Consider the following 27,907-nt stretch of genomic DNA (forward strand, 5'->3'; position numbering starts at 1 on the left):
TTCTCATCTGTTTGAACAGAGCCCTCTCACAGGAAATGCAATAGCCCTATTTCTTTGCTTGACATTCTGCTAATAGAAGAGACAGAGTGAAAAAGGAAGCTCATGGACTCATTTAGGAGAAAAGTCTGGGGTTTTTTTGGTGTAGTCTGGGTTTTTTTGGTGTGGTTTTTTTGGGTTTTTTTGGTTTTGTTCTTGTTTTTTAGGTGATATTTAACATGCAGTTTATTAACCATGCATATGTGAAGTGGTATTCAGAACCTGTTGAGATAAACTGATGTATCAAATCCTCAGCTCTGTTCCCTTAGAGCAGCAAACCAGGAATTTTTCCAAAAAAGGACTAAAAAGCCATGCAAATAGCAACATAGCATTGTGAGGCTTTATGCAGATCTGAAGTAAATAGCCCAAATGAGGACTCTGGTTTGAAGAGGAAATGAAGAGCAAAACATTCATCCAGATTCTTCTAAAAATTACTGAACAGAAATAATTGATGCTACTAGTGACTACATGGAGCCCAACCCGAATTTCAAACCAAAACGACACTGTTCATCAGGAATTCATTACTAGAATTTTTATTTTAAAATAAATTACAGCCAAACAGTGAATTTTATATCCATCACAGTGCTGAATTATTTGCAAACACTTAGGATGTAGTAAGGCTAAGGGTTATTATGGAAGAAAAAACAAAGAAAGATGCAATATAAGTGTAAATTACATTCCACAGTTTCATTTGCTCTACTACAAGCAATATTTACTGTTCAGAGATCACAGGTGAGTAGCCCTTCTGCAGAAAGAATCTTTTGTTTGAAAAGTTATCAGCCAATTCTTTGCAAAAATTCAGATTATTTTTTTTTCTGAACAATACATGCTGCCAGATGCACTTTTAATTAACTGTGCTCTGAATGCAGCTTGGTTACATTTATTTTTTAGCATTTTGTTTTGGAAAATAGCATTTTGATGGAAAATCAAATTCTTTGCCCTCTTAGTAGTAGTCTCTTTTTTTTTGCAAGTGTAAGCTGAATTGGTTACACTTTGAAAATAGGTCAGTGGCTAATAGAGTTTGTATAAGGACTAAAAAGCCCTTTATCAGTATTCATTTGATATTGTGGTTATAAGGTCTCACTGTTAAAACAAACTTGAGAGTTTCAAGCAATAATATGCTGCTCCACATTTTGAAAATATTGAATATTCATAACTTGAACAAGGTTTAATTTCAACAACAGTTGCAGTAGTTGCCAAGGGCCAAAATACTTGGTTAGTTGGATATGATCCAGTTTTGGTCATTATGTAGGGACAAATTCATCCAAATTCTCTTCCTGCTCTAAACAATTGTTTATAATAATCATTGTTGTTTATAAAACATTGCTATAATAATCAATTGGCATTTAGAATATCATTGATGCAAATCTTAGTGCAACTATTCCTTATAAGAGTTTTTAATTTAAATAAAGAGAAATGTGAGGATAGCAATCAGTTTAAATGTAGCCAATGATGTAACAGAAGGTGTGTGTTGTGTTTTTAGCTATTTAGCACCTTTATGCTGGTTTGTAGATGTAGGTGTGTAGGTGTAGATGTTGTGTAGATGGCAGAACTGTCAAGTTTTGGTGGTGTCTTTTTTGTTACGTTATACCAGGTAGTAACCATAGGTTTCACTAATAAAAAAAAAAAAAAAAAAAAAAAAAGGGTCAAGAATTATTCATACTGGGTACTGGTACCCAAAGTGTTCTCTCGTGGTATTCTTTGAGTGGAAATTAATGTATCCAGCAATTACATCTGCATTTTTTCTGGGAGGGATGCACATGGATTAGCAGAGGCAGCCAGTGCAGGAGTGACCCCACACATCTCAGCCTGTGCCAGGGAGCAGGGCTGGGGCAGGGGGGGGAACCTGACCCTAAAGGGGGTGTGAGTGACTCAGGAATTTTATTAGTACAAGGCAAGCTACTTGCAGTCAGCTATTTGAGATTAGCCTTGCTTTGGTTATGAAAAGCACACAAGATCCCTGTGGTTTCTAATTAGTTTTCACTGCATATTGCTTGTTAGGGAAAAACTTTTTCTTTTATGAAATGACAGATTTCAATAGATAACAATGCTTGGAAACTACTTCTGTCAATAATATTTACTTCCTTCAAAGCAACTTTTCTAATAAATGAAATCAGTTGGACAGTTCTGTAGCTGCATAGGACACTCAGGAAATTTCCTTTAGAAGGGCTTTTGTGGAGGTGGTGATGAGGCAGCCAAAAACTGTCTCCATAGTTCTGACCAGTGTCACCAGGATCCAGTTCTGGAGGCTGATCCTTTTTTTTTAATTCTACTGTCCTTAGGACCTCTGCTCCCTGCCTGAACTGGTTACTACTGGTGCCATTCCCAGTCCCATTGCTTACCTTGGGGGGTGGCTGCAGGGATGGGCAGACCCTAATGCACAGGGACCCCTGTTTGCCATGTAGTTCTAGGTTCAACTGTAATTTCAACCACATGTCTTGCATCCAGCACTGAAGTCAGAAATAAACTCTTCCTGTCCACCTGTGGACAAAACTAGAGAGGCTTTTTAAGGAGAAGAAATTGTGACTTTTAATTCTGTTATATTGTGAATACTACTGTCTGTGTATGCCTACAAGTGTACTATGTTCATCCTTACAAGGTTTATTTTTCTTTCATATTCTTAAAGCATTTGCAAGCATAGAAGTCTTCTTATGGCTTTTGATTTTATGGGCACTCAAGATACCCCAGGAAGGCTGACACTTGTTTTGGCTCTGAAGATGTCTTCTTGAAGCATTAAGGCAGGCAGCAGAACGTATAAACACCATTTCCCACTTTTTAAGCAGGTCCCTAAAGCAGCTTGGGGAACAAATCCTGCAAGATGAAGCCCTCAGTGGTATGACTGAGGGATTATCAGGGGCTTCTCTTAAAATATTTGAGTAACTTTCCACCTCAGAGCAGTAATTGAGTTCTCTTGCATTTGAGACACATTGATTGATGATGTGTGTGTGCCTAGTCCTTTGACAGATAAAACATTTGGTTTAACCTCAAGTTATGACAGTGTAATTAGTTAAACAAAGGTGTAATTATTCAGAAATTATAATGTGACTGGAGCAGCTATCTGATTAGGCCCTGCTCATCATGCACATTGATGGCTTTCTACAACCTACACCTCCTCAATCTGCAAAAAAGATTATGCAAAGCTTGTGAAAAATTTTGGGAAGATACTGCTTCAGAGGAAAGGGGAGTTTGTGTTTATATATAAAAAAAATACAACTCTCACATTAATTTTTATTTTTTTTTAAGAACTAGGAGAGCAGAAAATTGTCTCAGAGGTTTTTTTAATTAAAAAAACAACTTGCAAAGTTTTTATTCTGATTTTGCTGTTGTCCTTTGAGATGGCTTTGGTTTCTTTGTTTGCTTGTTTGTTTTTTTGGTTTTTGGGGGTGGTTGTTTTGCTTTGTGTTTTGTTTTTATAGGAAGTCGTTCAGTGAATTTTAAACCTGTTCAAGGAGCTATATAAGGGACACACTAATTATAAGATTGCCTGCCACACTGTCTTTGCAGGGTCAGGCTGATGCCCTTTTATAAATTCAGAGCTGGAAATGATGAAAAGAAAGTAATTTGACTAAAATGACAGGTGAACCACTTCATCTAAATAAGTTCTGTAAAGAGCTTATCATAAAGATATTGGTTCTTGCAGACCTTGAGGATAATAAAGAGATTATGCTATAAAAGACCCCTAATAACTATATCAATTGTGTTCCATGTCTTTCATGTTTAATTTGAATTTTTGTTTTTAAAAAGCCTGAAATTTTCGAAGTTTGTAGTGCATAATGCATTGACATAGCAAAGATGTGAACCTGCAATACTGGATCAAAATACTAAAGTGTTCCTATAAATTCTGTCTTCACTGACAGAATGTTTCTTAAAACAAGGGAGCAGTTTGTGTGTTTCAGTAGTATTAGTTCACGCAGTGGTGAACTGAGTGGGGAAAACATACATGCCCTTAAAAATAAAGGGTTTTGAGAAGTTATTTTTGAGTTGGCCCAGTTCCCCTGTCCTTTTCCTTTATGCTTAAATGACAGAAAGCATAGGAGAAGTTGCAGGAATAAGCTGCCTGGAGCAGGATATGCTTAAGGTTTCTGATTATCTGAACAAAGCCTGACTAGAAAAGAGGTAATATTGTCTTTGAAAGAGCATTAAAAATGACTACAGAAAAGTGCTTAAAAGAAATTGTACATCAAAAACTACTGTCTGTGAGTAGAATGCATTTTGCCAAGCTTCCGTGTTATGACTTTCGTGCAGCTCTGTGCTGTGATAAAATAGTCTCATGTTTACAGCTAATAAGAATTTATTTCCCGTGTAAAATAAGACTGGAAAAGAGTTGGTTATAGTAAATTTGTGTGATGACATTTCCTGCCCATCTGATTTTCATAAGTTTACGTGTTGCTTGGCTGAGCTTGTAATTCAGCATTTCTAATGGGGCTTTAGGGAAGAAAGGCAGACCAGAAAGGTTAAATGTTTGGGAGTTTCATGTAGCTGCCCTTAAGCTATTAGCAGAATTTAGATGTAGGATTTCATCAAAAAGGTGCAAAAGAAAATGTGATTGATGCAGACGAAAATAATCCATAGAAATTGGTCAGAAAATTGTACTAATTTTGCCTAAGCTTTACTCATTAAAGGTGAAAAGCATATCAGTTCCCCAGCTTTTAGGATCTTTGCAGAGGTATGGAAAATGCAAAACCCCACTTCAGAGAGATCTTTGAAATCTCATTCTGTATCTGATGAAAAGCATGGTTTGGAACACCCCACTTTCAAAATGTTCCATGAAAGAGGAACCACTCTGCTGGGATCACACTTTCACTTTAATCTTGACTTTCTTTTAACCTAAGATGTGACATTAAATGTGACTGAAATAAAAAACCTCTTTTGAGGGGAAATATTTAAATGTGAAACTATTGAAATAGGATGCTTCAAGAGTGACAGAACTCTCCCAGTCCCTTTTTCCATTGATCAAAAAAACCCCTCAAAAAACTGAACAGACCTGAAATTTGTCAAATTTTTGGTTTGAACAAGTGTTTCTGTTTAAATTCCACTTTTTGAGAATTTGGAGGAACCATGAAAGAATGGTTTTGTTAAACAAAACAAAACAAACACCAAAACAAACAAATAACCCAACAGCAAATAAACCCTACAAAAAATCCCATACAAAAAAGACCCCAACCAACCAAAAACCAAACCAAACCAAAAAACACTTTCAGGAAGCTCCACTAAGGGCTTATTGGGAGAAAATGAGATTGTTGAAAATTGACATTAGAAGTTATTCATTGAAACTCCACCAGCTTTTACCCCCAGGGCTGTACAGCCACTTGGCCTGGAGCCCCTCTGTCTTTTCTTTCTGCCCAGCATCTATGTTCAGAAGTGCAGCTTTGAAATGAGATCCTCAAATGAGCTTTGTTTGACTTTTGCCTTCACATTCAGTGAAATAGAAAGAAGGAATTAACATGAAACCCTTGCTGTTGATGGCATGATGGCTGATCCTTGTTCTGCATCCTTGTGAAGCATCATGCTTTGTGTTAGAGATGTTGGGATTGGCAGCTGCTTGCTGATGGCTTGCTGATCATCTAATTTCCATACCTTTACACGTGCAGGGACACCTCCCACCGGGCCAGGTTGCTGAAAGCCCCATCCAACCTGGGCCTTGAACAGCTTTCCTGTAGCCCCTTCAGGTACTGTCAGGTCCCTCTAAGGTCTCCCTGATGCTTTCCCTTCTCCAGGCTGAACAACCCCAACTCTCTCAGCCTGTGTTCATCAGAGGTGCTCCAGCCCTCTGATCATTTTGTTACAACAGCTCCATGTCCTTCCTGTGTTGGAAGCTCCAGAATTGGACATAGAACTCCATGTGGGGTGTCATGAGAGCAGAGTAGAAGGGGAGAATTAGCTCCCTCAGCCTGCTGGCCAGACTTGTTTTGATGCTGTCCAAGATACAGTTGGTTTTCTGGGCTGCAAGTGCATACATGCTGAATTTCTCATTAACCAACACTCTCAAGTCCTTTTCCTCAGGGCTGATCACAATCCATCCTCTGCCCAGACTGTATTTGTTCTCGGGTCGTCCATAAAACCAGCAAAAAGAAAATAAAATTGTGCTTGAAAATATTGGTATGAGTAGAATGCTGGTATATAAAGCTGTCGGCATTAAACAACAATGAATAAAAGATCTGAATCCTGAAAAGTCAGCTGTTGGCCAAAAAAATCTTCAAAAGAACTGCAAATGAAATATCTGAGCACAATATACTGCAGTTGTTGTTAAAAAAGCTCTTGCTGGGGATGGTGATGGGGCACATCAGACTCTTTTCTAATTGACTTTTAAAAAAAATATGCTGTAAAGAGCAGTGAAATTGTGTTTTAAATAAAGAACACTTAGTTTTCACTATTTCAGTGTCTGATTAACTTTTTGTCTGGTTTTTGATTGTTTGTTTTTCTGTTTTTCTTTTCAAGATTTTGATGGTTATGGCAAAAGCTTTCATTGGTGTTTGGTATAACGGGCTCCCAGGTGGATGATTTACAGTCATCTGAAACATGATCCAGACTTCACCTCTTCCCTGTGCATGGTAAGTTTTGTTCCTGTACATACCTATGAAACTCTTGGCTTCAGAGAGAAGGAACTTCAAGTTTGCTGTGACCTGCAGTAAATGTTGTTCCCTTTGTTTTCATGAGGACTGGTGTAGAGTTGTTAATTTATGGAGTATATAAAAAACCAGTTCTCTTTCTTAAGCTACTTGCGGATGTTTAAAAACTTACTTTCAACAAATAACTACATTGGGATTTTTTTTTGTTGGTTTTTTGGGTTTTTTTCTTTTCTTGTGAATGATTTCAGAACTCTGCAAAGCTCCTGACACAGCTTGAAATGTTATCTTTCCCTTCAGCTTGAAAGCATCTTCACCTCCATGTGAAGTGCATTAGTTCAAATTAGATTCCAGCCAAATGTTCTTTTGTACCACATGTACCTCAATATATTTAAGAACAAAATAACTGTAACTGCATTACAGATGTAATTCAAAACTCAGGGGAAAGGGTAAATTGGAGAAAATATTTAGAAAGAGTTTTCAGTTTTATTTTTACACTGATTTTTTTTTTCCCCTATAGTTAATCTTATTATAGTATCTGTGAGCAATGTTATGCTTTGTATAAACAATAATAACCAAAGAAGGCTCCTGATAGTATAACTATCACTTCTGATTAACAGTGTCCAGACATGCAATAATGAGATCCAAAGCACTAGCTGTTCATTTGGCTAAACGCATCGACAAACCAAATTTGGATATCCAAATGTTCCACTGACTGCTCTTTAATACACCAGAAATAGCAGCCCCATCTCCTTTCCAAATATCAGGTTAAGTATTTGAGGTTCAAATCCCAACTGTCTTGCTCGTCTCCTTTTAAGGGTTCAGATGTGGCTTTCATGCCAAATTTTATTTGTGAATGGTATTGAATTTTCTGGAATAGTTGCTGAGCCATTGTCAAAATCTGTCTCTAAATGTTTGTAGTCCTAAGTCTGTGCCTAGGGTTCCAGTTATTCCAGTTATGCCATGCCAGAATGAAAGGCATCTTTCCTTTTCTATTCCTATTCCAGATTCAGACTTGAGAGGCCTTAGAACTACACAGAAGTAGTGAGAAAAGAAGATAGATACAAGCATTGAGAACAGGAGAAGCAAATTAATGGCATTAGTCATTAATGGCTTTGCTTTTTGGTTTTTTTTTTTGGTGGAAAGTAGTGGAAGTAGTTATGGTGCAGTGAAATGGACAGACATATAGCACATGTTTTTCATCCTTTTCAGGGTATCTTCTGCCTGTCTTTGTTAACAATTTCATCTGTTTTTGCATTTCAAGTGATATATCTCTTAGGTACTATTCAGACAACTCTGAAGGGAGCCTGATAAATAGCAAAGAAAACATCAGCTCACTTGCTTCTGCTGGCAAATTATTAAGAAATAATAAATAAAAAAGAGTGTTTGATGGGTTATCTAGCACCTGTTAATTCTGTGAAGCAGTTCCCTGGGTATTCATTGAATTCTGTTTTGTTCTCTAACCAGGCTTTTTATTTGCCAAATTAGCCAGTTTGCTTGAAATACTTGACCTTTTCTTTTCTCCTCTTCCTTATCAGCAATGTGACACATTTCTGAGCCTGGTTTTGCATCTTGAATGTGTGCTGATTTGTGATGAAGCAAAGGCTTTGTGAGGGGTCTGATGGAAGAACTAAGTTCTCTAAAGAGACAAAAGGCTGTCTAGCACATGTCTAAACACTGCAGGATGTTGTCTCCTTTTCCAGAGGTCTGCTACACTACATTTTACTGCAATTATTCCTTCTGTCAACCAGCCTGAGAAAAGAATCAAATCCCCAGTATTTCCTTTGTGACCAAACTAAAAAAATACAGTGTAACAACAGCTGAAATTCTTTGAGAAATTATGGCCTACATTGCCTTGACAATAGAAAAAAACACTTCTTGCTTCCACATTTCTCTGGAACATTCTTCTTTGCTGTTAAACTCTTCAGGCAAAGAGGATGTATGCATGAAAGGGCATCTTCATTTCCCCTCACTATTCTATCTGCTCAAGACTCATGATGGCCTCTTAAAAGCCCAGTGAATTACCCCACTGCTTCTCTCTAACCAGATAAAAACTAAGATGGATATCAGGAAGCAACCTGAACATCAGCACACATGATGTGAAACCCTGGAGGATTTGCTGCCTTTACTCTAGTAGATTACAGAGTAATATCTGGAGACTAAAGCCTTACTTGTCAAATTCAGGACATGCAAGAGAAAAACAAAAACATTCAAAACAGTAATATACATTTTAGTATCTGTAAAATTATAGTGATGATGATTCAGTTTGTTCCTGAATCCTGCAGTCCTTTGTCTAGACCAGGTAAACCTAGTTGTGAAAGATATGTTGAGGTGATAAAATCAGACTTTTAGAGGAATGGTGAGATATGGGAAGAACTCATGTTAGAGAGAAATGGAATCTTTTCCAAGGGAAATGCAAAAGTGACATCATCCTGTGGTTACTGAGTGTCTTCTCTATCTGCATTCTGCATTGGACCAGCTGATACCAACTTGGGCAGCTTTTTGTGGCTGGAAGCAGTCAACTCTGCTGAGATAAATCAAACCAACAAACCCCCCTTCAAACAATAATAAAAAGTGGGAAATCTTAATTGTCTCCTCTATATTAAGAAGCTTTATATAGTATTTTTAAATGGAAATTATTACTTTAAATATATTGAATATGTACAGTCAGCAGAGGCTGACAAAGAAGCAATAAAGAGCAGGTTCCAGGTGTTGTTTAGGAGACTTTAATGATAATTAAAAAGTATATATAAAACATGAAAGGTCAGGACATCTACAAACAAGACAAGCGGTTCAGACCATATGTTAAGTTATAAGAATAATAAAGGAATTTTGGAATTTTCAGTATATAATTGCATCAACTTACTTGGAAGACACACTGGAAATAAGTCTATGAAACTTGATAAAAAAACAGTAGCAGTTATCCCAAAGTCCTTACTGGCTGCATTTTTGGGGTGTTACATAGTATAGACAAAAACTTCAGCAATTGCTAGGTAGTGGTACAGTTCTGTTGCTTAACTTAGGAAAGCAACAAGAAAAAAACATGGAAAAAGTCTGGCACTGTATCTGGACTTCTCAACTCAAACTGATCTGTCAAAACCCATATACTGAAACCTCCTATACCAACACCAAGTGATGGAAAGCTTGTTCTCTGGGTGTTTCTGCTTCTGAACTTTTGTTTCAGCCTCACTGTGCTAACGCATCACAGTTTACACAGTGTTGTAACTGAAGTGCTCTGTGTTAAGTGTAAATATCTTTTATTAATAAGTATCCAACCAGTCAAATTTTTATTTCCATTTGGCTTAGGGTGTTGCTCCATCAGAGTTCACACAGATGCATTCCCTGAGTCTGGGGCCACCTTGCCATGCCCCCTGCTAGCCAGGCTGTCTGGGCACATCACAGGCTTCGTTTGGCATAGCAGGCACACTGAGAGAATCAAAATGAAGCCTGCATTATTTATGGAAGTAATCACAACCCTACTGAGGTATATCCTCAACTGAGATGCCTGCAGCTAATAAATTGAAAAAAACAGTTTATGATATATACTTTATACAAATATAATAACTAGTAGTGTTTGTCTTGAAAATTTCTGGTTTGGGTGAATTTAAACTAGTTTTTTTTACTGCTGCCTCTGCTTTCAAATGAAGTAGGAGCTCCTCTTTGCCCTTTTACCTTCATTGCCACACACCTTTCTGTATTAATTTTCAAGCTGATACTGTGATCCAGAAGGGCTACACTATGTCAAGACTCTTGTATAAATGGTGCCACAGAACTTCTAAACCTTCAGAGAAACTGTCCTCAGAGTTAGGTATTGGTTAAAAGAAGGCTTTAACCTAAGAGGCATTGCTGCTGTCTGCTGTGCTGTGCTGTCTACTAATGATTTTTCAATTAGTAGGGAATCTTGACTAATGATTATCAGAATGTCCTGATTGATGTGCTGGTCAACTGTTCAGTGTGTCATTTTATTTCCTCTTAAAGAGCATCCTTCTAATGTGACTGATGTTACTTCTAATGTGACTGACTTAATGTTACTTTAAATGAACTGTTGCAAGCTATTTCTTTATGCATACAGGAAAATATTTTCACTTCCTATAGGTTTGAATTTGGGCATTCGTAGTTTTCTTCTGTAAGGTATTTGTGCAACCACTGTGGGCTTTTTGCATTAAAAAATGCAAAAGAATATGAGTGCTTCAGATCTGTTTGTTTGTTGTTTTTTTTTTTTTAATTTTAGTCTCCTGCTCTGAAAGTAAAATTTATAATGCAAAACCAAGATAGGCAGGACAGATCTATGCAACCAATTATTAGGTTGATAGGGGAGGATGCTGGAAGGGTTTAAGGGTTTAGGCATGCAGTCTATGAAATGGGCCATGTCAGGGATCAACTTCCTTAGCAGCACCAGCTCCTCCCCAAAAAGACCTTGCTGGGCTGCAGGATATTACTGAAGTCATTCAGTGAGAGATCTTACTGAAGGGAGATGTGATTTTATTTTAGAATGGATTTTACCCACAGCTTGCAGCACTGAACTACCCATCCAGGTGATGTAGACAGCATCACTTGTGTACAGGTTTGGAGGCCAGGAGGTGCCATCACCTCACCACATCCTCACTGTCTCTCTTTGTCAGTGGTGACAGATGAGTGTTGAGCAAGCTCTTTTGTATGACCTAGGACCCAACAGTAGCTATATTTTGCTCGTTCACCTCAGAATTTTGCTTACTTCAGCCTCTGAAAGTGTTATAAATCTGCTGCCCAGTGTTTGTGTGTCCTCCTTTCATGTTTCTCAGGGTGGTGGTGCTGGCAGGAGGAGGCACACGGTGTCACTGTGGGTGGCATCGCCTCACCCGCTTACATTTCTGATGGACACAGTGGCCTGGATTACAGTGGGATTGTTTGCACAGCTTTAATTCTGGATACCTAGCTTGAGAAAATATGCTAAATGCTTACTAAAAAAGGGAGGACCTTAAAGTTACCTATGATGTTCCTGGGAAATGGAACTCTGGTTCTTTTTAAGACGAACTAAACATATCCCTCATTTTTTTGGTAGGCATTGGCTGCTGGATTCTGATGGTGCTTCTTGTATCTCTGAAAAGCCTTGAGTTTGATACTTCTGGAGTTTCTCACCAAAAAGTTTCAATAGGAACTTCTGAAATAATAATAATAATAATAAAAGGACTATGCTACTTAGAGCAATCAGTCATTTTTTCTTTGTTCTTTCATAGTTAGCTGGCCAGGTTCCTTTCTGAATGCTTATTATTTTGAGCTTTGGGAGGGTTAGATTACATAAATATATATGTTGGAACTAGATTTTTATTGGGGCATAATTATGAAATAAACAAAATAATATTGAGATATTTAAAAGCTATGTGGCCCCTCAAGTGTGGGAGAGGAAATCAGACCTTTGATAATCAGAGTAAATTTTCTAAAAAAAGCAGTTTAAAAAAAACTGAATTCCTTTTTTTTTTTTTTTTTCCTTTCCCCCACCCAATCATCTAAATAATTAAGGGTACTCATGAGTATTTAGAAAACCCAGGGACATGGTAAATCTGAGGCCCTTGGAAGGTCTCCTCCCACTCTCCCTCTCCAGGCAGGACCATTGCCCACCCAGATGAAGGCAGCTGTGGCTTTGCCCTTGCTGGGGTTGTCTGCTTATCCCCTCTGCTCCCATTCCTTACTCACACCTGGGCTGATCATATGCCCCAAAGCCACCTTGGTACCTGGAGAATGTCACAAGGTTTCTGTTGGCCCAGACCTCAATTGTATAAAGGTCTTTCCAGCTCCAGACTCTGTCATCAGCTGTGTCAGCACTCCTAATTTACTGTCAGCTGTTTATGAACCACTGGGACCACTTTGGCAACCAGTAGGTCACTGAGGAAACCACTGGACAATACAGGGCCACCACAATTTATGTATATAATGAGGTACAGGTTCATTTTTCATTTTATTTTTAATTATTTTCAACATATCAGTGTTACCATAAAACTTGCCTAATAGCACAGAACTGTTCATAGAATCATAGAATCATAGAATTGGCTGGGTTGGAAGCGACCTCAGAGATCATCAAGTCCAACCCTTGATCCACTCCCACTGCAGTTCCCAGCCCATGGCACTGAGTGCCACATCCAGTCTCTTTTTAAATATCTCTAGGGACGGAGAATCCACCACTTCCCTGGGCAGCCCATTCCAATGTCTGATCACCCTCTCAGTAAAGAAATTCTTTCTAATGTCCAACCTAAACCTCCCCTGGCACAACTTGAGACCTCTTGTGCCCTCTTGTCCTGCTGAGGGTTGCCTGGGAAAAGAGCCCAACCCCCCCCTGGCTCCAACCTCCTTTCAGGGAGTTGTAGAGAGTGATGAGGTCTCCTCTGAGCCTCCTCTTCTCCAGCCTGAACAGCCCCAGCTCCCTCAGCCTCTCCTCATAGGATCTGTGCTGGATCCCTTCACCAGCCCAGTTGCCTCCTTTGGACCTGCTCCAGCACCTCAATCTCCTTCCTGAGCTGAGGAGCCCAGAACTGGACACAGGACTCAAGCTGTGGCCTCACCAGGGCTGAGCACAGGGGCAGAATCCCTTCCCTGGCCCTGCTGGCCACGCTGTTCCTGATACAGGCCAGGATGCCATTGGCCTTCTTGGCTACCTGGGCACACTGCTGGCTCCTGTTCAGCTTCCTGTCAATCCAGACTCCCTGTCCCTGAATAAAGCACAAGCATTTTAAGACTGGTTCAAAAAGTAGCTTTGCAAAGCATAATGTAGAAAACAGGTAAGAATCCGTGGAATTCTGTGACTTCCAACTGCAAATTACCAAATACATATGGTATCTATATGTCCTCTAACCTTGTTCTCTTGGCCAGTAGCAGCAATAGGAAAAATGGGAAATTGGTAGAAAAGACATTACCTCTGAAAAGCAATTTATATTTCTCAGCACAAGGAAACAAAATCTGTGCTCTTGAAAGGACTAATGAAGTGCTTGGGAGGGGGAGGAATGAGATTCATAAGTTTAATTCGTGCTGTTACAGCAGGCATTCACAGTTCAGTTCTGCATTCATTGCTTTTAGATGAGCTGTATATTAAATCTGTGTAAATGTATTCAGAAATTTAGATAACACTTCTCCCCCCTTTTTACTGTTGTCAATAGAATCATCTTAAATATTGGCAATTCATTGTCTTAGATCTGTCTCAAAGAGATCAGAACTGTTGCTAGAAAACCAGATCAGTGCAGATTTTTACAAGTGGAACAGTCTTACTTTCTGACAGACTAACTACTGTTTGTAGATAATTATCTCCTTTTCACACTTTGATTACACTGAAATACTATTGAATTGCCCTTTTTTACTAGAGAATTAACAAAGTTAAAGTAAACCAGCATAAAATCCTCAAAACTTCTATGGAGTTGCCTTTTAATCAAAAAAAGGCACCTTAATCTTTAATATCCATCTCTGTTAATGTCTGCATTTCATAAAACCATGAAAAACTTCCCCTTATCAGCTTTCCTCCCAATTTATTTGCTTCTGTACTGCAGTGGTTTCTGCAGCTTTACATAAACATTTTGACTGCATTTTATGAGCTGAGTGCATTTTATAGTGGTTGGTAGCAACTAATTTGTGCTATGAGTTTCTGTAGATAAGCAGTTCACTTGCCAAATCTTAATTTTTATGCTAAGTTATTTGCTTAAATGCTGCAGTGAATAGAATTGGTATCGAAAGTAGTTCTTTGCCATGCTAATATTAAGGAAATAGTAATTTGGATTCATCAGAATACTGATTTTGAATTATTGGTACCACTGGCTCGGTGAGACATGGTATTCATTATTCTAAGCATTCTAAGTATTCATTATTCTAAGCATTCATATATGTTATATCTCAGTGTTAATTTGCATTATGTCATTAATTTATGTCTTTTTTGTATGGTATACATTTGTCTGTAGATGTGCACATATAGAAATATTAAAGAGTAGTTTGTATTATGCAGAGACACTTTAAAAAAAAGTTGCTGGGGGAGAGAGAGAGAGGATCATCCTTGTTGAAGATGAGCAAACTTGGAAAGTGATTTCTTTCATTTAAAATAAAACATATATACTATTTCTTTTCTTAATTGCATGCTTTATCTGCATTCTGAATACAGAATACTGCATACTGTGCATCTCATGTTACATGGCTCTTGGTAATAAAGGTAGGATTCATCTGGTGCCATTCAGTTGTCATTGGGGAAAAGCAGGCAACTCCAAAAGGCAATTCCTCTCTTATATTTTTGATACTTATTTCAGAAGGGGATATATTACCCTCTGGAGTTGGCTCTGCATGTAATACTGCTATTTCTGACTTTAAAGACACACCACAACAAGCATGAACAGCTTAATGCTTCCTATAGTTCTGTTTTGTTGCAATTGTATTTCTGGAGCAGCCACACTTGTTCAAGTAGACTCTCCATTTGAAGTACTAAAATGCTCTCTCAAAATGATAGACACTTTCAGGTTGGAAAATACAGTACTTTAACCACTGTTATTATGTAGGACAATAATAAAAAAAAAGTGTTCAATTATAGTAGTACTTAATCCAAATTGGTAGTGTTCTTCAGATCTTTTGTTTGCTTCGTGGTTCAACATTCACAGGAATAACACATTTGCCTTCCTGTATTCTACCTGCTGCCTTTATATATATATATATATATATATGCAGAATGCTCAATTTATTAAAACTAGGAGATACCAAAAAACTTACACAAAACTATAAAAATACAGCAGATGCTTCATAGCATCAAATGGCAGAATTTACCCATGTTTGCTCACTCCAGTAGCTTTAATTCAAATTCTTTTTAATTCTCCTATCTTTACCATGTCCTCTCTTGAGCAAGAGCTTTACTGGTTTAACATGTTTACTCATCTGTAGTTTTCCATGGATTAGACAGTGTTCATTTCCTCTCCTGAGTAAAATGGGTTCTTGTGGTGCTCTGTTCAGCAGTCAGTGTTGCACTGCAGCAATGTGGGCATTTTAGTGGTGTGGAAATTATTTGCCATTGGAGAATATATAGCTTTATTCAGGACTTAATACAGTCTGAGCTTCATCTTCAGCCAAGTGAAGTTAATGGCTTGACTCTGCCTTATACAGGACCTTCTTGTGTAGTGCTAATTAATCTATGCCAGGCATTAAAGCTGAAACTTTTTGGGTAGGAAATAACAGCAAAGTTTTGAACGTTTGTACTAATAAAAGAAAAATGTGCCATTTGGGGTTATCCTGACCTGATTTCAATTGGTACTACATCCTGTGTAATAACCTTCTTATTCCATTTCAATTGCATTGTCTGCCATTCTTTAATTCTTCCTCTAAGCTGTTTTGTTGCTTGGCACAGTTGAGCAGCTCCTGTGTTCCCTTCTCCAGGTGGCTTTGCTTCAAAGGCCTGGAAAAAAATTATTCCACTTAAATTTAGGGAACACCATAGTAACATGTGAGAGGTGTTTAAAATATCTATACTATCTCAGTCTGCTTTTTCCTGCCTGAAAGATTGTTGATATTTTGGCTTTAGTACATTAGAAGAAAGAGAGCATTTTTCACGTGTGGAAAATCATTGAATTGCTTTATAAGCTTACCAGCTACATAGCTATTAAAGTGCAGGTAAAGGCTTTTGAGAGAGGATTTGTAGGTGTGATTAGACTCAGGGGAGAGGGAGTGAGTGAAGGATCTGCCTCAAAGTGAGGAATCCTGTGAGAATTGAGGCATCAAACAACCTCTCCAACAAGAGCCTGGAGCAACACATTAGCATCTACAGCAGGTGATTCCAATAAGTCTGGAAAGCTCAGATTAAATGAATGCAGGTGTTGGTGTTAGAAAACCAGTTCTCTGAAGAATAATGCTAGTAGTTATCCAGGGATTATTCTTGCCAAAAAGGAGTTTGGAGGTAATTTAAATTGCAGTGCAGCTTGACTTTGAGTTGACTCCAAGCAAGGTCATAAGATAGTCATGCATATGATTTAGTTTTGAGTGTGAGTCAGCTATGGAGTGGGAATACTTTCAGATTTCTTTTGTTTGGAAAATGTACATACTTGAGCTGATTCAAGCACGAGCTCACCGTATTTGTTAAAGATCTAGTACAGATTTTTAAAAACAGAAGAACTAGGGTTTGATTGAGGAGCAAGAATTCAGAATAGATTTTTTTTTTTCCTCCTTCTTTTGTTTAAATGAGAAGTTTGCCTGTTCACTATCCTGTGCTCAAGAAGGAAGAACAATGAAATAAATCAGTAAGCAGAAACCTTGGGAGGTATGTATAGGGCACTACTTAAGTCCTCTTTCAAGTAAATTAACATTTTGAATGATGGAGGTGTGTTATTCTTCAAAACAGAAAAAAATTGTGTGATTGCAAGATTTAGGAAGCTTCTTGTCCATTGTGTTTGCATGTAACCTAATTGGGAAAGAAAAACAAAGAATCTTCAGCCATTTTTAGAAGGCTGTGTCTCTGGGAGGAGATAACCTCATTTCTCTGTTTAGACTTGGCATGGTGAGGCCATGAGGGGAGACCCTGTCCAGTGCTCCCAGCCTTTTGTGGGCAGAGATGAGAGAAAAGAGAAGCTTAAAAGTTTGATGGGAGTTTGCATGCATCCTCTGCCATTACATGTGATTATAATTTATAAGATAAGGGCTAACTCAGCTGTTATTTCAGAGGACAAATAACTCCATCATATTATTGTCACCTCACTGAGTATTATGAGACTGCTAACATTGCCTTCTCCTCTATTTGGTTAAAGAAACCTATAAACCTTGCTTGTAAAGTGTGTTTTGTGCAGCTTCTGTGAGCTGTATCATTGTTGACAGTTTTTGATTAAGTTTGACTTCTGGTTTTGCTCCCAGTGTTCTGTGAACTCTAGTGTGAATTTATGATTACAAGGTGTCTGTTTACTGATAAGCCCCTCATTATTTGAAGAACTGAAATAAAGCTTTTACTTTTTCTCTCCCTTTCCTTAAGTTAGTCATATAGGAAAAGAAAGGCAAAGTAAGACACTGGTATTCATGTGTAAAGAATTTTGTCATCTCATTATGCTGTTGCTAGGAATGCTTTAACTTATCCATGGTATGTGATAAAACTCACTTAAAAAGCTTCTGCACTCAGTCTGAAATAAATTATTGGAATAATTGGACTTTTCTCAAAGTTGACTATATAATTTTTTTGCTCCCAAATATATTCATTAATCCTTAAGGGTTCAGTTTCCCAATGTGAAAAATCAATTAAGTAAAGAAATGTTTTTGTCCATCCGTACTAGTTCTTGGAAACTGACATTCTAGGATTCTTTTGAAAACTCAATTATTTGTAAGCTTTCTCAACTCATGTTAGTTAGTGTTTTCCAGAATCCCAAAAATAAGGTTAAATTCTGTAAATGCTTTTTCCCCCTACTAGCTTAATCCGTGTTGCATTTCAAGAAACTGATTTTTAAAATATATTTTTTTTCCCCAAAGGGGCATTTTGTGTTATGCCAACTAAAAAAAAGCCTGCATTTCATATGGGTCATAATTCCAGTGCATTGGGCAGGACCAGCTGTTACACCATGAGTCTCCATGTGCCACCCAGCTTATGTGAGGAATTGCCCTGAGCATAAGAAAAGCTTCAAAATTCCTTTTTATTTCCAAAAGAATTTTCTCCCAAATATATGAGCACCTTTTCTCTATAACCCACCTGATTTCTGCAGAATTCATACTCCCCCCACTCAGCTGAATGGATGGTGGTTGCTGTGTCTCAGCAGAATCTCATTAGCAAAAGTGTTGTCTTGCTCCAGAGGGTCTGAAGGTGGAGGAAAATGAAAGAACAGGCATTTGGGGAAGCAAAAGGCAAGGATAAAAGAAGCCTGGGCATCTTGAAAGTAGTGGTTGCACTAATATTGAGATTTCAAAGGGGAAGCCCCATGGCAGGGTCATTTTGTGGCTTGGGAGTTGCTGCCGTTCAGATGTGAAATACTCCAGTTAAGAAAAGTATTTACAAGTTAGAGAAGCAGACTCTTCCAGGAGGTTACTTCACTTCTGTGATATCCACAGAAAGTTGATCAGAGCTCTTCTGCAGGCTCGTAAAGTTCTGCAGATCCCTGGGATCTGGGAAAAGGACGCTCGTTGGCTGCTGGAATGAGTGAGAAACCATGGCTCACTGCATCTGGGGTGTTGTCTTCTAATAACAGAATATATGGATAAATGAAAATCCAGAAAATTAGGTGAGATTAATTTAAGACATCTGTGATATGACAGGATAAGGCCAGCATGTCAGTTTAGTAGCTGATTTTTATGTTCTTCCACATATTGGATGTATAAAGGAAATAGAGTGGAAATCGGGAGTAGTGGTGAGCAAGATATGGGCTGCAAAGCAAGAAGGAAGAAGTGCCTGTGCAGTTTGAAATAAAGTATCTTCTGTTGGGAAGTTAGAAAGCTTCTGCTGTTCAAGGCTTTCTGGTATTTGCGTCTCAGGATAGGGCATTTCTTGGGAAATCTGTTGCTTAGAAAGTAGTCAGGCAGCTTCTGTCACTGTGGCATGAGGAAAAGGGGAAAATGCAAATAATTTACTAGTAATGCTTGAAAACTGTGGGCATCTACTCCTTGACAGAATGCAGATGACAATAAGGGGTGTTTTACAGAAGGTGTTAAATTAGCAGTACTAATTAGCTGTCAGCTCTCTGCTTATTGTTTTTCCTGCTTGAGTCTTCTCTAGACACATCTTGTGGGTCACACAAAGTACAATAAAAGCAGTTGACTCTACTGTATGTATATTTACTTATCTCTGTTTTATAATCTACTTGTTCAAATTTGTGAACTGCTCTGTTTAACTCTGGTTAATCTGGCCCAGAGTTGTGGTGTTTGTGTTGGGTTTTTTTGTGCTTCAACATGGATTTAATTATTCAGTTTAATTTCAAAATTAAAACATATGTGGACTAATAATGATTGGTACAGGAGTTATTTTCAGGACTTTAAACAGACAAGAAAGTGGCAGTGTATCAAACTGTGACTTCATCAAATTGAGATCAAATGAGAAATGTTGAGATACTTTCAAATTATGCAGCTGTTCAGCTGTTTTTGTACTAAAAGTCTGTAAATATGTTCCTTATAATTTGTTCTTCAAACCATGTCTAGTTTGACCTAGAATAATTACCTTTTTTAATAGGATCAGGAGATCAGTCACTAACTTCAGTAAGGTGTTTTTGACTGTCTTGGTCAGTTGAAAATCAGAATGGATGGAATCTTTATTTCTGGCAATTAATTCTTCTCATATTTCTTGCAGAAGGAATTGGAGCAGTGTGTAGCGGAATGTAGGACACAAGATAACATCCAGTACTTGCTTCTGTTATGCACTGAAATCTCTCCCTGTCTCAGTACTGGCAAAATGAAAACTGTTGGTGACATCGTGCATCAGCTACGATGCTGACATGATTGGTGATCTTTCTTCAGCCCATCATCTCCTTGGTTTTCTGCCCAAAATCTGATCTTGGGCTGCTGTGGCAGGTACAGCAGTGGCAGCAGGACTAAATGTCCTAAATGTGGTGCTGATGTAGCTTCATGCAGTGCTCCAACAAAAGAGGTTGGATGGCTCCTGGAAGGAACCATCCTGGTTAGATGGTTCCTGGAAGGCAAGATTTGTAACCTGACTTTCTAGAAGAGGTTACCTGGGCTGTATCTCCCCTTTACAGGAGTAGTGCAGGGGGGATGTTGTCCAGACTTGGCACTGATTTGCAGCACAGCTCCTGTCCCCCTCTTTGCCAAGGGGATCTGATTGCTTGTGTCCCTCACTCCTCAGTTCACTCAAAGCCCTCCCTTTTTGGAAGAAATGGGGCAAGATTTACAGTGGTAACAGCAGAGTACTTCAAGTATTCTTTGAAGTGCTGATTGGGCTTTGTTTTTCCACCCAATTTAGCAACTTGGTATCAAAATAATGATTAAATTAATATCCAAATGAGGTTTACAATGGGCTTCAATACAAATAGAAATTTACTCTTATTTTAAGGAACCCCTTCAATATTTATTTGGCAGGGCATGAATGAGCTCTGATTACTTGATTAAGTGTCTGCTTTATCTGCAACTCTTTTTATAGAGGCCTCTTTGGTCACTAGTCTGTTTCTTCTTCCTTGTGAAAGAGATTTGAAATTGTGCTTTCCCCCCTCTTTACTGATGTATTTATTTATGGATTCAAAACTGATTATTGCTTTGTTTGCTGCCACCAGTTTATTTTTCAAAAAGTTTTTGGCGTTGTGGAGGTGGTGGTGCTGGTTTTGGGAAGTTTTGTTGTTTTGGGTTTTTTTCCTCTCACTACCATTATCCTTGAAAGAGAACAATTAAGACCAACCCTCATCAAAAGGAAGACTAATTTTTGTACAAAAACAAATATTACAGAATATATATAAATGCAGCTTAGGAGCTAGAAGGGAAACTCTCAAGTCATTAACACAGTTGGACTCCAGCAGCTCTGGAACATAAGTAATGAATTTAATAAATCTACTAAATGTGTCATGTAAACTCTTTGATATCAAACACCTCAGTATCTGAAGTTCACCTTACTCATTCTATATATGTACATTTAGTGGTGCAGAGAAATGGGGTGGCTTTTAGAGGGATAACTGCTTCAGTAATTTATCAGAGATTGGCAAGATGTGGTGGCATAGCAACATAACAGAACTGCTTTGTTGTCAGCTACATCTAGCAGGGTATGAAGAAAGGCATTATTTATCTGTATGGAATCCCCCTTAAAACAAGCAAATAGAGAGCTTCCCATTTAATAGAGTGGCTACTGGCATCAAGAAAAGCAGAACAGATAAGTGTTCTACCTTGAACTCAGTCTTTTTCTACAAGCTGTCAGGCCTCAGTAATCTAATCTGTTGTGTTGTTGCTGACTGATGGAGTTAAGCACCACAAGGTATGGCCAAACAGGCATCACCAGGGAAGTTTATTGGAATCATCCTCTGACAGAGTGCATTGCAACTGCTGGAAGTGACAGAAATGGCTGGGATTGTTTCAGCACCTGAAAGGTTATGTTACAAGAGTTTTAGCATGCTAAAAAATTAACAGATTTAGGTGTCAAAAAACAAGATGTTATAATACGTTAGAAGTGGGGTTTTTTCTTACAGCTTTGAAGCACTCTTGCATCTGTCAAAACCCTTCATGGGCTTGACAAGTATCCCTCTTCTTGTGCCTGCTCTTTCTTGTGAAGGCAATTTCCCTTCTCCACAGCTAAACCTGCACTTGATCAGGAAGCTGAGCACACTGGTGTCACATTGTAATGCTGGGCTGGCAATTACAGGACAACTGCTGAAAGTGTTCTCTCTCGTTCATTTTCACTGTGCCCTATGTTTAAGTCCCCCTCCTCTCTTACCTCCCTAGTTATTTTCTCAGACTCTGGAACATTTAAGATTAATTTTTAACCTGAAGCCTCTGTTCTCCCACTTGATGATCTGTCAGCTTTCTGAACTCCAGCCACTCCTATAGCCATGGCAAAAGATAATTCCTCTGTAGCATGAGACTGCGAGTTGAATGCAGCCCATAGAGGCAATTCATTCATTTAATAATTAGTTTTTGTTTCATATTGATGGGGCACAAACAAATTATTCCCTCTGCTTTGGTGATGTTCTTTTTCACATCTGGAAAAGCTGGAGGCTTTATTTGCATGCCCTGAAGTTACTTTATGGCAGCTCTTTCTTTCCTGGCAGGTCAGATACTGCATTGCTGTGAGTTTGGCTCCTGCCAGATCCCTGGGTCTGTTCCCCCAGATTAAGTAGATGGGAGCAATGCTGTCTCCCAAGGACTGTCCTGACCTGCCACCTGGAGCCTGCTTTTTAGGATCCTGGCCCAAATTTCCTCTCAATTGCAAGACTTTGGGCCACGCTGTGTGGATCCAAGAGGTTTGTGCAGTCTGTGGCTGAGCTGTTAGATCCTTTCTTCAAGGAGCCCAAAGCCTTGAATGAAGTTTATCCATCAGCATTCTCACCAAACCTGGAAATACAAGTCAGGATTTTGATGGGGGACAAAGTTGGGGATATTGTGTGCACTGGAATGACTGAAAATGGGGAAAGCTTTTCTAATTACACTTATCCTTCTTCTTAAAATCATATTTTTTATGATTTAATACAACACTGTTGAAGAAGCAGAGGCAGTCTAGCAGCAGTGGTGGAAGCATGAAAATTTTTTTGCTGCAGAAATTTGTAAGAGTACCTTGTTGATCTGTTAGCTTTAAATTCCTATATGCTGAAGTTTCAAAGTAGCACTGATAGAGCAATTTGGTAAGAGATGCTAGCACTGCTTTACAGAGCTCTGACATTTTGCACTGTAAAATACCTATTCAAGCAAGAGGGTTATGTATTATCTCATCCCTCTAGGCTGATAACCAGTGCAGAGGTTGTCACCCAAGATACAGATTACCATAGGTAACAAAAATTATTTAAATTGTTTCAGATGTATTTGAGCAAGAGATTTAAAATATGCTAACATTAACTTGCAGTCTTGAAATTAAACACAAGTTTATTTTCTAATAAAATGGGTGCATTGTGGAGGTTCAGGAGTTTCAGGATATCTCAGCATAATAATACGATACAATAATAGTGTCATTTTTCCCATCGGAAAAGTAATTTAATATTTAGGAGGACAAAAGTGGTCTTAACTTATTTTTATTTCTATTTTTCCTTCAATCTTATCCTAGAAGCACTGAATCTACGGTAATTTTTTGTACTCTACAAATGCAACCATTTTTTTTTTTCCTGCAGTTTGACACAGTGTAATTTTAACACTGAGATGTTAATAGAATTTTCAGATGAATAATTCTTACAATTCTACTGCTTATGTCAGTGTCAGAAAGGAGAGAAATTTGCCAGACCTGGGTATCTGTTAAAAGGAAGTGGAAGCCTTAAAAACTTTGCAAATGTGACCTACCTGGTGCAGAAGTCTGACCACCAGACAAGAATTTAGGGCATGTCTCAGGCTTCGGTTTCTGTCTTCCTTTTTGGTTTAGACAGCACTGAATGATATTGCTAAACTTCCCTTTGAATGCTCACAATGCTGTCTGGAAAATAATTTCCTCATGCTTGGCCCATTCAGGAACATACCTGAGCTATGAGCAGTCTGGGGGACCTCTCTGACCCCAGCAATGAGCTGTAGAAAAACTTGTCTACTAGATTGGCTTTACCTGACCCACTGTGTGTTTTAAATTGTGCATTGCTCTTGTTTTCAAGGTAGCTTCACATTTTGGGGGCATAATCCTGTTCTTTCCATGCTGTGACTTTTTCTCTGAATTTCAGCAGGACAACTCGTGTGTTTAAAATAAAACATTTGCCTAAGTGCTCGGGTGGCCATGGGCCAGGGAACTCAACACATAGCAGGGCTGAGCCCTAAGTGTGTGCTGCTTCAACATAGAGGCTTCTCTAGCCCTTGATTAATTGGGATTAACTCTATAGGGAGTGTCACCATACTGGGAGTATTCAGAAAATTCCTTGCTGTAGACAGGGTAGCTTGGGCTGCAAGCAAATACAAGTGCAGAAGAAGCAGTGCCTGTAGTGTGTTGCTTTTTAAAGTTCTCATCAAATGAGATGCTTTTTGTGCGTAATGAATTGGTCAGTTAATTTTCTCATCACTGTGTTTGAACTTGTTTCTGCTGTTGAACACTATCATCTTTCCACACATTGTTGAAGATGGCATTAACTTAACCTTCTTTCCTGTTAGGAGGGTGTTAAATGCCTTCACGCTAAAATCAAATGAAATTTGTGGTTTTAATCTGCACAGAGTGTGTTATTGCTGCTGAGAAAGCAGAGGGAGACAGGTAGAAGATCTCTATTCTGCCGTTTATTTCCATTAGATAACATTCCAGGGTCGTTATCAGCAAAGCAATTCACCTGCTTCTTTCCGTTGTGATAGTGATTAAAAGTTCTTATAGTGACTTATAGTTCAGACATATTTTGGCAAGTATTATTTGGTAACAAAGCCATCTACACGAAATTTTATGCATATTCTATTTTTCTGTCAGTTTCACAAACCTTTTTATTTAAATCTAAAAACTTTCATTTGAATAAAAATCTGGGTTATTTTTCTTTTTATAAGATACCTAAAGACAGAAGATAAGGAAGGTGAAGGGTGATATTAACTATAGTATGGCTATATTTTATTTATTGATCACTGAACTCTGGGTGCCTGGTTCTGTTGCTTAGTTGTCTGGCTGAGTCTTGTTCTGCTTTTGTCGTTTTTTTTTTTTTTTTTTTATAATTTTTACAGTGAGCTACTTCTACATACATTGTTACACAGCATACTGAAGAGACTTTTTCTGACTGTTGCTTTCTAGAGAGTATTTCTTCCATTATGCTTGCCAGTGCTGGCCTGTTTCAAATCCCTCTGGGCTGAACAGATCAGATGCAGTGCTCAGGAATCTTCTGGGGAGCATTCAAGATGCTACACAAGGAAATTTCAGGAATTGTGTTTTTCCTGAATAAGGAAAGTATGGGGAAGGGGCAAGTCATTTTCCAGTTTCCTCTTGGGGAATTTCTTATCTTGATGACAGACAATGAAATTATGGGTGTCAGACAGAAGTAAAATGAAGTGTATGGTGCTATAAAAACTTTAAAATATGAAACCCAAAATATATAAAAAAGGGGCTGGAAGTGGGTTGAGCATTGGAATTGCCAAATGTGACATGGTAGATTACTCCAGCTAAACAGCTGGAGTTTTGGAGATTTTCTCAAAAAAAAAAAAAAAAAAAAAAAAAAAAAAGACTAAAAGAAAGAGAAAGAAACTGAAATAACAAACAAACAGAAAACCTGCAGTCAAGTGTGGTGATGGAAAGATATAAATAATACTGAAAACACAGTAGAAATTCAGAGTGGTTGCAATGGGTTCTCTGTATAAAGAATCCCAGCTGGTTGCTCTTCTGAGTAGAGTCCTGTTTTGCCCTCCTGCAATTGAGTCCTCAAAAGAACTTCCATACAGTCAAACATTTTGGTTTTCTAAACTCTCCTTGGCTACTTTAAGCTGATAGATTGTCCTGCTGGGCTGTGCCGCTGCTGAGTGATGTGAAGTGACTCCACTCTGTTTATTCCCCTGCCTCTTGCAGTTGGTTATTTGCAAACCACTTGAATTGTGTTTTTCTAGCCAAAACATATGCTGGCATCTGCTAAATGCAAAGTGCTTACAGTGAATGAGAAGAAATGGAGAGTACAGTTTGCCTCTTCTCTTCAGGTAGTGAAGTAGCAGTGAAGGTAGGTAGTGAAGTAACAACTGTTAAGTCAGGTTTTGGGCTTTTTTGTATCCCCTACAACATTTTGTACTTGCCAGTCATACCTATTTCTCCACAGTAACTCTGAATCCTATTACAACTTGGCTTTTCCTCCCTTTTCCTCCCTTTCCTTTAGCAGAGAAAAAAATCCCTTCTCTCTACATTTTTAAAATTGTTAATTTCACGGATTTCATGGAAAAAAATAATTACATGAGGTCCAGTGAACTTGTGAGAAAACTTACATTTTGAGTGCCAATAAAAACAGGGAATAAACAATAATGGTTCAAAATCTAAAACAGACAAAAGGCATTTATTGGACATTATGCTGCTTGATGGATATGTCACTTCTGTGCTTGCCAGGATCTACAGATAAGAAGGTAACAGAGAAACACATGCCTGTGTCTAAGATCTTCCTGTTTGCTAATCAGATAGTATTTAAATATTGTTTTAAGATTTTTTTTTGGTTATTTATTTTTAAAATTAATTTTAACAATTCTTTAAGATGTTACAGTCAGTGTGAAGAGAAGTTTTCATAGACATATTAAAAAAAGCATATATAGCTGATCGTGCTTGAGTAAGACCTTTGCATTTTTTTTTGGGGGGGGGGGAGGAGTGAAGCAAAGGGTTCTTCAATGTGGAAAGAACCTCTTGAGGTGCCTTGTTCTGTCCACTGCTCAGATCAGGGCTAAGTTCATAGTTTGACTGGGCTGTGCCCCAAGCCCTGGTCACTCAGTTTCTGAAAACATCCAAGGATGGGGCCTCCCACTCATAGCCAAGGTCCCCTTTAGCCTGTCCTGGAAAGCAGCTCAGAGGCTGCTCATGACTCTGGGTGCTTTGGGAAAGGTATTTCTTTTAGACTTCCCAGCAAACTGAGTCGTGACCTGTCTCCTGCCCTTTAAATGATGTAGGTGTCCTGAAATGATACAATCAAGTTTTCCTTTGATAGCCACCCATCCAGGAGTATTAGCAGGAAGGGTTTCTTGTAGTAGCCTGATTTTGTGATAAAAGTTGCAGAAATTGGTATTACAGCTCTGCACTAGAGCACTTGAGCAGGTTACAGTCCTGCTAGGTTCACTGATGGCTATAATCCTTACAGGGATTCTGGGTGATCTGCTTCCCTCCAGAGGGAAGGAAATACAAGTGTGTAATAGAAGAGAGTAATCTTAAGATCTGGAGTGATATTAGAGATGTGAGGAGATAGTTCCAATGGAGTTTGAGAGTAACTAAATAGAAACCTTTGATGAAGTGGCTGTTTGGTCAAATCCTTGTGCTGCAGTTATTTTACAGAGCTTCAGGTTCTACCTTTTGTTCAATAAAATAGCCCGAAAATCTAAACCAAAAGTAAACACACAAAACAAATCTGTCCTCTAGAATATTGTTCCATGCAGCACAAAAGAGACAGGTAAGTAGTGGCATTTAAAGTTTCCTTTGTTTTCTGCAGGCTTCTGTGTTTTAATATCTTTCATTGCTCTTTGTCTATGAGAGCAATAGGCATACAAGTTTTCTAACAATGTGTCAGCAGCTTGTTCTAATTTCTGTTTACTGAGGATGTGTCCTGTACCAGGTGCTTGGGGGGTGTGTGAGGAAGTTATTTGATAATGTATGTAATTTCTCATAATAAATAATTTCTAAGAGGGAAAAACTAATACCAGTTAGTATAACAGCAGTCTAGAGTTAAACTACTTTATCCTTTGCTAAGTTACCTGCAATTGTGCACAAAAGTTCTGTATCATAGTTTGTCATTTTCTGCTGCAAAACAATAAGTATTGATGAAGAGTTGACTGCTTATAAAGCCTTTTCATGGTGTCCTATCTTTAATGAGAATCCTGCTGTCTGCAGCTGAGACCAGGGCAATATCTTGCCTGTGATTAAGCATTGTGGAAACTTTCAGACTGGCTTAAGATCAAAGAATTCAAAGCTTTTAACCCAGTGTGGGGTTGTTACCTGAGTTGATTATAGACATAGGTAGACATTCCCATTACACAGAGCTGGCTTCATACATCCCACTTAAATGAGGTACTGAGCAGGAACATGGGCATCCAGCACAATGATGCCATAATGCCTCAGTGCATGAGAGCTCAGAAATGGGAAGTTGGTGCAGGCACTGCTTGGC

At 38.4% G+C, this 27,907-nt stretch overlaps 1 protein-coding gene across 2 annotated transcripts in view; it reads left to right on the forward strand.

Moving 5' to 3' along the window:
• CHRM3 (cholinergic receptor muscarinic 3) overlaps window positions 1-27,907 on the forward strand; it is a 245,058-nt gene that overhangs the window by 69,400 nt on the left and 147,751 nt on the right. For both annotated transcript variants that reach the window (XM_071739064.1, XM_071739063.1), the window contains exon 2: window positions 6,475-6,587. The gene's annotated coding sequence lies outside the window, so the exon portion shown is untranslated. The remainder of the gene's footprint in view (window positions 1-6,474; window positions 6,588-27,907) is intronic.

This window comes from Heliangelus exortis, chromosome 3 (genome assembly GCF_036169615.1).
Source record: "Heliangelus exortis chromosome 3, bHelExo1.hap1, whole genome shotgun sequence".
Taxonomy (NCBI): domain Eukaryota; kingdom Metazoa; phylum Chordata; class Aves; order Apodiformes; family Trochilidae; genus Heliangelus; species Heliangelus exortis.